The sequence below is a fragment of the Cornus florida genome, unplaced genomic scaffold (genome assembly GCF_030987335.1).
Source record: "Cornus florida cultivar Cherokee Brave unplaced genomic scaffold, ASM3098733v1 CherokeeBrave_3.0.0_Hap2_Chr03, whole genome shotgun sequence".
Lineage (NCBI taxonomy): Eukaryota > Viridiplantae > Streptophyta > Magnoliopsida > Cornales > Cornaceae > Cornus > Cornus florida.
In genome coordinates, this window is record NW_026775573.1 from 93,952,970 (window position 1) to 93,964,916 (window position 11,947).

At 33.0% G+C, this 11,947-nt stretch overlaps 1 long non-coding RNA gene across 1 annotated transcript; it reads left to right on the top strand.

Moving 5' to 3' along the window:
• The first annotated feature begins 2,530 nt into the window (after positions 1-2,530).
• On the top strand, positions 2,531-10,809 carry LOC132300900 (uncharacterized). The gene is made up of 2 exons (XR_009480614.1): positions 2,531-5,745; positions 10,620-10,809. It is a non-coding gene; the product is annotated as an uncharacterized LOC132300900 (long non-coding RNA).
• The last annotated feature ends 1,138 nt before the right edge of the window (positions 10,810-11,947 follow it).

The window sequence follows — 11,947 nt, forward strand, 5'->3', positions numbered from 1 at the left end:
TGTCGTAATTTACATGGATATGAAGGATTGTATGCACCGGTATGGGACAGTGATATATTAGGGATGGTTTAGCTCAAAACGCTTAAACCTAACTTATCGGATTAAAGGAATGGATTGGAAAATATTGAATCCTAACTGTGACTAAGTCAGATCAACTGTGATTAAGTTGAATGGCTTCCTGGAGTAATGGATGGTGGTTAAGTCATATCAACTGAATAAGTTGAGTGACTAACTAGTATGTTTTGTATGTCTCCTCAATAAATAATTAAATGACTTATTATGGTTTTGGACGGATTTTAGATATATGATTATGGTACCATGATATGAGCTTGAGTCTCAGAGTCATTGGTTAGAGTGCGTATATGCAGGGAATGTGTGGCTGGATATAGTAGGTAGGTGTACCCTATTAGGTCTAGGTACTCATACCCACCCTTGGGTGCGTTTTCGCATGTTACCTTTTATTCAGGTTGAGACCCCTACTGTAGTCCAGTAAATGTCCCTTAGTGTGGATATATATATATGTATAGACTAGATAGTTATTGTGAGGTATCTACGGTGTATCTGCGTATCGGGTCACTTTATGGATTGCAGTTAGTTTAGAACTTGCTCATGGGCCTGACCTACTCTTCTATTATTCTTTTTAGGTACAGGATGATTCCAGCCCTAGAGCTTGATCGTACTGTTCGAGGACAGTTTCCATTCGTCAGATTACGTAGGACTTCTCACGATGTTTTCAGTTTTATTTACTTTCAGTTTTCAGTTCAGTTGGGATTTTATTTAGGGGTCCACTAGATGGATTCCCGAGTTATAATCATGGAGGTTTTGGATGTTAGATTTTATAAAGTTTTATCAGTTAAGGATTCTATATTAGTATTCATTTCAGCTTTTAATATTCATTCTTATTTCATTTTGTCATCTGTGTTCGTTATAAAATACTTTAATTATTTGATATTCCCTCGGGTTTGGGCGTGGGCCTGATCAACCCGCATCTCGGATCCAAGGGGTATCACACAAAGGCATGGTTGATGCTTTTATGGGTAGCTCTTACATTGATAGGCATGAGGATGATGTGTGGCATCTTTATGAGAGTATGAGTGAAAATTCTTTGCATCGTACTTTATCTTCAAAGAATGGTAGAAATTCTATTGGTAGGAAGAGTGTTGGCTTACATCAAGTCAACCACTCTAATGAAATTGCTACCGAAATGAAATCATTATCTCAAAGGTTTGATCAATTTTTGATCAACCAAAACTTGGCAAATCAAGTATCTTCCTTCCCTAACCATTCTCATCATGCATCTAATGAGACATGTATGACTTGTTCAAGTGTTTTACATTCTACTTCCAATTGTCCCCATCGACATGTGCAAAGTGAGCATCATGAACAAGCAAATGTTGTTTTTACTAATCAAGGGAACAATCCTTATGGAAATCATTACAATCCTAGTTAGATGAATCACCCAAATTTCTCTTGGAAAAACTAAGGGGAGGGCTCAAACCTTTCCCAAGGCAGTTTTCAAGGAAAGTACATTCCACCTCCAATGCAAAGCCAAGGTTTCCAAGGTTTTAGATCATCATATCAATCACAAGGAAACCAATTTTCAAATTCTCATTTCCCAAATCAATTATATTCCCAAGGAAATGTTAGAAGTCCCGCTTTTGAAGAAAAAGTTTTGACCGCTTTGGGCACTTTAGAGGCAAATACACAATTACTTCATTCTCACTCTCAATCCATTGCAAAGCTAGAAACTCAAGTAGGCCAAATAGCTAGCACTTTGAATGCAAGAGAGATGGGAAAAATGCCTTTGAATGCCACACAAAAGTAACAATGTGTTGTAGAGACTCATTCCTTATCGGAACGTCACACAATAGAGCATGTCAATGCGGTGACTACCTTGAGAAGTGGAAAGATTGTGGATAATCAAGTGGGTGTGTCCAATGAAGAGAGTGAACCAGTGCAACCACAAGTTGACACCCGTCCCGTTTCATATCATATTCCTCCTTCATTGCATGTGCATGACCATATAAATGAGAATGTGTTGAAAGTGATTTCGAAAAGAAAGATTTGCAAAATGATTTGAAAACTTCTTGTGTTGAAGAGACTTCAAGGAAAAATTCTGAAAAGGTTTTTGAACCAAAGGCTCCATTTTCGGATGGCTTAAAAGGATCCATTTCAAATGACAAGCAAAAGGCCAAAATCAATGAAATCATGGACGTGTTTAAGCAAGTGAAAGTCAATCTTCAACTTTTGGATACAATCAAGCAAATTCCGACTTATGCGAAGTTCTTGAAAGACTTGTGCACCCAAAAGAGGAAGAACAAAAGCCAAGCACCTAGAAAAGTGGTTTTAACCGAGCAAGTGAGCTCAATTTTGCAGCATAACACTCTCCCAATAAAAAAAAATGTCTTGCAATTTTATACGTATATTTTTTTTTATAATAATAATAATAATATAAATTTATTTATTTTGGTTTGGAAGACTGTAGAATAAAAAAGTAGAATTTTGGAAAGAATAAAAATGGCAAAAAAAATATAGAATTCTTGAATATCTGGTTATGAATTCGTGTTTTAATGTGACACTTTAATGAATAAAAATATATAAAAAAAATCATTTGAAAATAGAGAAGAGAAGATGTGCTTTAATGAGATCATTTTTGAATGATTGTGCGCTTTTAATATGACTTTTTATGTGAAAAAAATAAAAAAAATATTAAGAAATTACTTACACTTTTAGAATAGTATATATATATATATATATATATAATAGCATAATTAATATGATTGTGCACAAGGAAAACATATGTACACAGGTCCAAAAGGGTAAAGCCCACAGTTGTAGTGGGAAACAAAAATAAATGGCATAAGATAAATAATCAAATGGATTAGCCCAGCCCAAACAACAAATAGACCCAGATGAAATTGATCCGAACTGAATCCCTATTGACCGTTAAGGTCACAATTTCGGTAACAAGAGCATAGGATGAAGCTACCCTTGCTCCACTGGTTAATCAGGGTGGGATCAGTTTAGGGAGTTCCCATTCATTGATTATGTGAGGAGCAACGGGAGTGTCAGGAGCAAGACCAAGACCATTATTAGTAGCTTTAAGTCTCATCGTGCTGAGTGTACAATGCAACAAGGAATTTGTAGATATGCACTTCTTGAAAATTCTGTGTTTGCGTTCCGACTACACATTGTATATCAGAGAAGTAAAGGCAAGGTGGTATTGATTTCCCCTTCCAATGATGGCATCCCCAAGCTACCAATTCATTCTACCCACAACGTGTTTGAATAAATGTCCAAATGAGAAAGATGAATGAACATTGGAAGAAGATATGATTGTGTGATTCAGGTATGAGTTCGTGCTTAGGAATGTCTACTTATCCATGTTCCTTACTTGTTAAGAAAACTGTATGATGTCTCACTCATGTAAGGAAAGTTGATCTGGCCTTGTGGTATCTCTTCTATCTTCTAGTCCCAGAAGGGGTAAAATGGGTGTGTGAGTTTAAAAAAGTTGTTGTTTTGAGATCAATATTGATTGAGTTCAGTTTTTCTCCCCTAATTTCTCCTCCTCTTGTCTTTCTCTCATCTCTTCTCTTCTATATCTCATTTCTGTTTCTATCTATTCTACATCACTTTTCATCTCCATGTTGGTATGTATTTTATTTGGGGAAAAAAAAAAAAAAAAAAAAAAAAAAATTTAATGGTCTACCAAGTTTTATAAAGTTTGCAGCTATGCAGTTCTATGTATATCTATGAAACATAAGACGAAAGCCAGATACGGAACCAGAAAATTTTGTGTGTGTGTTGCGGGGTTGGGGGATATTAAAATTTCACAGGTATATAATTCAAAACAAGAAAAATCACAACTATATAATACTAAAAAAAATTTCCAGTAGGGGCAATTTTATATATACTAGGTCTGTGTCTGATGAAAGCTGTTGGATTTTATTTTATTTTATTTATTATTATTATTTGTTAATTCATGTAAGCTATTCTTAGTCAGGATTTGAGTAGTTCCTTTCATAATTTTGTTTATCTGGCCTGATTTTGTAAAAATTCATGAAAAGTATCATTAAGTGGTTCTACAGTGTCTTCATGGTGCTGCTGATTTTGCTTCTTCCTGGTCTGGTTCTTGGATGGAGGTATGCATCTTTCATTTTTATTATGAGGTCAATGTATGCTTACCTGTTGAGTGCTTTGGGTTGCCATTGCTTGAGTTTTTTTTTTTTTTTTTCCCTCTTTCTTTTTTGCACTACTGCAAAATGCCAAAAACAATATCCAACAACAAGCGTGTTATTATATATGGATGATATTCAGTTCTATAGCACTGAAATTCAAGTCCAATAAGCTTCGCTTAGGACAACTCTGCCGAATTTACATCTCTAGCAGAGTTTGTTATTATCTGTGGTAGATCCACAATTTCTGTAAGATACAGAAAACTAAAAACCGAACACATAAATCCACAACAAGAGCAATAACACTCTGAATTCTTCAATCATCTTTCTCTGAAACTTTAATATGAATGCCATCTTCAAAATGTAGAAATGGTTTTCGACCAACTTCTCCTCCTTTGATTTTTGTCCACCTATTCAAGAATCGGATTCTTAAAAACTATTAGTATTCAATAAAAAAACACTTGCATGTAAATGTTTACAACCAGAAAAAAATTACCTATATTTGGTGACCAAAACATGGAGAAATGTGGACATGAACACCTTACTGTACTCTGCACCTGCACATTGCCTTATTCCTCCACCAAAAGGGTTGAAATTCTTAGATATAGTAACTGAATCATAGTCCTATGTTTCATCGAAGCAAATGACCAAGTAGAACATTGCGTTAATGATTTATGCTTTCTAATGCCACTAAAAATTAGAGCATTACGTGAAAAGGTTTGAACATTAAAGTTAAAAATCATTTTCCTCCAAAAAAATGCAATTGAATTATGTACCTTCCAACTCCACGGGTTGAATGCAAGTGGATCATTAAAGGTGTTCGGATTCAGATGATGAGCAGGAGTGACAAGCAACATAGCCCAGCCTGCTGGAATTGTATAACCTGGAAACCAATGGTTCAATATTGAGTATTTTGAGGCCTTTTGAATTTCAGATCCACATATAAGTATCTTATAATGAGAATGGAAGAGATTGAATTTAACTACGTGCAAGTATACCATTCACTTGAATATCTTTCAGTGTTCTTCGTAACAACCCTGGGGCGACGTTTCCCAACCTAAGAATTTCACTGACAACCTGTAATTTCAGCATCCAGGCAAGTTAGTTTAAACTTTAGATAGTAATTAGTATGTGAGCATGAAGAGAAAAAATATGGAGATGAGAAAACTGACTTGAACTGTAAAAGTCATGGATTTGTATTCATCCCATGTGAGCATGGAATTTGAATTTCCTCTGTTCTTGAGTATCATCTCATGTTCAGCCTGAGTTATCATCAGAGTATAAAAATTAAATTACTATATTATTTTTATACATAAAAAAAGAAAAAGAAAAAAAAGATGGACAGCTTGAAAAACCTTTGAAACTGTAACTTTACTTACTTTCAGGTCCTCCACCGCTGAAGGGTTCTCAGAAAGAAACTTGAAAGCTAATGTGATTGCCGTTGAAATTGACTCAAAACTGGCAAATAATGATCCAAAAACAAACCCGATTATGAAGTCCTCCTTCAGGAAGGTGTGAGTATTCATGTCTTTAACAGCTTCATCAAGGAGGTCCCCTCGACATGTCTCAGGTGAATCTTGTTTCTCCTTTATCTTCTCCTTGATCATGCTTATTACTTTGTTTCCCTCCTGAATGAACACTAAGACATAATTAAACCAACAACTATATATCTCAACCTTTTAAAGCAAATTAACAAATTTAGAAATTAAAGTTTCTTTCTTTTTTCTTGTCAATAACCTTCAAGCACTTATGGTATGTGGTGCCAGGGATGTTCAAAGGAAAGGTTCCTAGCCCTTTTAAAAGATAAGTGAGATTCTCACTAATCTTCTCTGATGACTTTTCGAAATCATATCCAAAAAAATGCTTAGCAGTGAATTCAAACACCATCTGCAATATTAACAGAATATGTTATTTTAATTGTGAAGTTAAGAGTTTACATAGTTCACATAATTAAGTAGGGTAATTGAAACTAGAATTTAAAATATATATATGTATATATATATATTTACAGTTGAAACTGCATGTTTGACTTCGATAGATGTCTGACATGACCAAGTGTGCATAGTTTTGCAAATAATTTGTTCTAATTGAGCAAGTAACTTCTCCTTGAGGGGCTCTGAACCGAAGTGATTCAAAAGTAAGCTTCGTCCGTATTTATGAACAGCACCGACTGCATTAGTCCTGGATTCACCATCTTGCTCAAACAGCTTTGAAAATGTGTCCAGGTACTACATTTCAACTGACTTCCCTTCTTGTAGAATGATAGAATGGTTGAATTTGGGGTCAGCTGATACTACAGCAGTCCGACCACCCAAACTAGTTCGAAATATTGGTCCATACCTGCAAGATTAACAGAATTTTATGTAAATTACCTCCCAAAAAAAAAAAAAATGAAAAAAAAAAAGAAAAGAAGAGGTCCATGGACTACCTTTGAACTCTTTTCTTGATGAATGGATGGACGTCTATGGAGTTGCTGGGAGAAAGCAAATGAAGGGTTTCTCCAATGAGAGGCAAACCCATGGAACCTCGGGGAAGAATTCCATTGCATTTGGGGTTCCTCCACTTGTGAATCCACTGAGTTATTGCTATGCTAACCAATGCTACAATACACAATATTGCAACTGACCACATTGTTTTCTAAGTTATAGTTACACTAGCAGAAGCAGTACTATCTTAGGTACCCCTCTCACACCTGCATTTATATATATATATATATATATATATATATATATATATATATATATGGACAGTGGACTATGAAGTTCAATATTATCTACAGAAATGGCTTTTTGAGTATAAGAAGCCGGCCATGTTGAGAATCTTATTTAGACCAAAACAGTTTAGGGTAGTGTTAGGAACTGTGTCTCAAATTTTTTGGTCCAATTAGAATTTTTATTTTAGAGTTGGTATTTTGTTGGCTCCAAAGAATTGGGTTTATAACCTATAAATAGATACCTAAATTAAGAGTGGAGCCTTGTGAGATTGAGAGAGATGTGATTTCAAGAGGGAGTTAATGGGTAGAGATAGTTTATTGGTTGGTAGATTAGAAAAATCACCCGTCGGAGTTACACATGGTAAAAAAGCACGTACACGTTGTTAGTACTATTGTAATTTTTGTTAATTATAGTGGAATCTCCTCATCTTTCGGAGGTTAAATCTTGTATATGTTTGATTAATTTCTTTATTGGTAGAAGGAGCCTTGTGAGATTGAACATGCAATGCATTTTGCATATCGATCAATGATGTGGAAAGTGATGATTGAGTTGATAGAATGTGCTAGGAATTATGTCTCAAATTCTGTAATACCACGATAATTTTAAAAGATTTATTAATTAGGATTAATTATTTTATTTTATTTTTCAATGATTTATTTTATTTTATTGAGTGCTAGATTAATTATCTTATTTTAATTAAGTTATATTTCGTGATTATGTATGATGATTGATTGTTTGTGTGGTTGATTATTGATTGAATTATTGGTGTGTTGATTTTATTGGTATTATATGACTTAGTTGTAAATTCTTGTTTGTTTATGTGCTTCATGTAATTAGTTATTTTAATTTCTGTATTTAATTAATTATCTTATTTATTTAAATTAATTGGATTGGGCTTAAGGAAAGTTGGACCAAAAGATGTGGTCTTGGGCTTGTATGAAACCTTATTGGGTTAATTAATGAAGGTCCGTGGTTATTTAATTATTTAAATGATCACTTTTGTATCAATTATATATATATATATATATATATATATAATTATATATAAATATAATTAATTAATAATTGTTATGGAAAGATATATATATAGATATATATTTATTGATATTTATAAGTATATATGATTTAATTAACTAATGAGTTAATTATGGAAGGAATATATATTTATATATATATATGTTTATAGATATAAATTATTTAAAGATTATTATTTTAATTCATAATACTAGTTGGAATAGGATTTGGAATTTAAGGTGTATAAAAATACACATAAGGCTTTAGGGTTAAAGGTTTTACACGTTAGAAAAATAAAATAGACAGAGAGAGAGGAAGAAGAAGGGCTGACAAGGAGGAGGTCGGATCTGAAAAGGAGGACGTCGGAATTGGAAGAGATAATTAAAGCTTAAAGCGTCGGTTTCGTTTCGAAACATTCAGGCGAGTTTTCTCTAACTTTCCTCTTAGAACTCATAAGGATTTCACCTTGAGTATCAAGGCTTTAATTAAATTTATTTGTTTAAAAATTATGGTTAGATCGGAATAATTAAAAAGTATAAACTATTATATTTGATTTTTAGATTATTGGATTTTAATTGATATATATAGGTGTTATGTATATTTTAAAATCAATCTATAGGTGGATTTGTGACCCAAGAGAGTTAATTATGGTTTCTTTATTTTCTAGAATTGTTCTGGAATTTTCTGGAATTTTTCTGATATTTTTAGGAATTTATTAGGATTTATTTTCCTATTATTTGTGAGGAAAATAATTATATATATATATATATATACTAGGTAACTGGCGCATGTGGAGCGGCGGCACAATAAAGAATTGATCCAGTGCAGCGCAGTGTAGGATAATAGGGTGTATACGCCAATTAGGGCCATTTGATTAATTAAACTTATGTGAATTGATATGGTGCATCGCGGCGCATAAAAGTTTGGTGCGTAGGTGTATCTGGACCATAGAAGTGGTCTGGTCAATTATGGATTATTTGGTGTATTGCAGACCATGAGAAGATGGTGCACTCGCTGATCTGGACCTTAGATCTATTATAGTTAATAGAAAATAATCTAGTGTGAGCGTGTTCATTTGCGCACTCATTTATGACCATTGGATGCGGCATAAAGGAAGTGATGGATTCAGTGTGGTGAGCTCACGGTAGCTGAAAGAGCTTAGCAAATACCAGCACACAAGGAGGCTTGAATCCAGCGCGTGCAAGTGCATAGTAAGCACGTGGGCGCGCGTGGGAAACTATGTTGGCCTAATTCGACACTAGAAATTAAAACGGTCATAACTTAGTCATTTTAAATCGAAATTGGGTCATTCTTGAGCTCAAATTCAAGGATTTTTCGTCTTCTTTCCAATGGTACCAATTTCATTATCAGATTCCCATCCTACTAGGAGATATTTATGTTTTAGTGAGAAAGTGTCGGAAAACTATTTAAACCAATACGGAGTATTTAAAGGAAACTATTTCTGACATATTTAGTTGCACTAATTTGTGTAAATATAATAAATTAATAATTTGTTATGGAAGGAAGTGTATATATATATATATATATATATATATAATTATTTATATATGGGTATATATAGTTTAATTTGTCTATGAGTTGTATGGAAGGATATATATATATATATATATATATATATATATATATATATATATATATATATATATATGTATGTATGTATGTATATTGATTTTAAATAATCAAGGATTATTAAAGAAGGTGTTAAACACATATATACATTAAATAACATATGTGTAGGTATATATATATATAAATCATTTAAGATGATTAATATTATCATTCTTATTTGGCATATCTTAATAGGCTGGTTGTTAAATTAATGATATGCGTATAATATGCATGTGATGGCTATGTATGATTTAGCGTATTGTTAATTTTAAAGTTAATTCATGGTTAAAGTGTGGGCATGGATGAATTGTCAAATGATTAAATATATTACCTAAATATTTGTATGAATAGAATACATATATGGAAAGCATGGATGAATTGCTAATTAAATGTATAAATATACATACACGGAGGCATGGTTGAATTGCCAATGTATAAATAAATATACTTATGGAGGCATGGTTGAATTGCCAATATATAAATAAAAATATTTACAATGGCATGGTTGATTTGCCAAAGCATAATTACGTTGTTATGTGTTAGATGATTAAAATATCATCTATGGTTGTTGTATGTATGGATTGGATTAGGGTTAGATATTCTTAAATGAGAATAGTTTAGTACTTACTGGTTAGTGTATTATTTTACATTAATAAAATAATATTGGGGAAGACGTGGATGATTTGTCAAAACTTGGATTTTGGATATGTGATTTAAACAATTAAAATCATTATCGGGTTGGGATTAAATAGAGTATTTCTTTTATTATAATTTGTTGTTTAAATGATTAAACAACTGACTAGGATGGGATTAAATTCAAAAGAGTTTTTATAAAATGAAATGGTAGATTGGTCTAGGTATGAATATTATTTTAATAATTATTTAATAGGTATGGAAATTTAATAAACCTATTAATGGATGTGATTAGTATAGTATATATAATTATATATAGACATGTATATCGTGCTTTATTAAAGTTAAAACTTTATTAGGTTTGGTTTTGATTAGAGATGATCTGCTTATTGGTTTTCAGAGGCCTGGTAGAGTGAACTTGCTCGTAGGGTTTAACCCACGATTTATTTTTCAGGTTATTAGAGGTTCCAGTCTCGAGGTTGAGGATCCGCAGCTGGAAGACTGTCATTCGTCTATTCATCTTGTGTACTTTTAAATAGTATTGGATTATTGGATAATGTTATAAGGGGTCCTTGAGTTATGGGATTTCCGAATTGTAATTGTTGGAGAATCATTAAGTAATATTTATTTATTAGTTTTCTTCAGCGGTTTATTTATTCTTTATTATTTATCTTTGTATTCTGTACTTGTTAAATACTTAAATTGTTTTGATATCCCTTGATTTTGTGCGCGGACTTGATCAATCCGTGTTCCAAAATTAGGGGGTATCACAGTTGGTATCAGAGCACTCCAGGTTCAAGTGTCCCTAGGGTGTCTTTCGTTGTGTGACTTCCGCGTTGTGTACTCTTTTACTTAGAGCTTAAGTTTAGGATTCATTGTATTCTATATTCGGTCCGTTAGTGTGTCCTAATGGTAAATCATTGAGTCTTATCAGGAAAATGGTAAGACATCGATTTAGAAGGTATTGGTAAATCGTTGAGTCTTCCCCTAATTTTGAAGTATGTGTTTTATGGATTTATGCACCAATAAAATAATATGGAGGTATTTTAGGGACGGATTAACGGAATAGTTAAGTCCTACCTATTTATTTATGAATGGTATGGTTTAATACACCGGTATGGGACGGTGGCATTTCAGGGACGGATTAACCAAAGAAGTTAAGTCCTACCTATATATTTATAAGGGAACGGATTAACCATAGCGTTAAGTCCTACTTATTCGTGTCAGGTCAACGGAATAGTTGGATGGTATGCCATTGAAATAATATGGTTGGATAGTTTACTTTTATGTGGATATAATGGATTTTATATATATATATATATATATATATATATATATATATATATATATATACACACACACACACACATATGGGCCATGATATAAGCTTGAGTCTCAGGATCAGTGGTTAGGATGGAGGCGTATATTGCCGATTGAGATGGGTAGCTGGGTTTAAGGATGTGTGGGCTCTGGTAGAAGGAGGACTCGTAACCACCTTTGTGTGCGTTTTACATGAGATACCCACTATCCGGTTGAAACTGCTTTAGTTCAGTGAGAGTCTCTAATGTTTACTTATATTTATCAATTATATAAATATGGAATTAGCTAATTACGTGATGTGTCTGCTAATAATGAATATGTGTGGATAGGTTAATTTCCACACGGATAAAAGGAATAATGAAATTTGAAATTAAATAATCAAAGTTTTTATTTCATGGATTTGTGAATTCCGAGGACGGAATTCCGTTTGTTAGGGGGGAAGAATGTAATACCCCGATAATT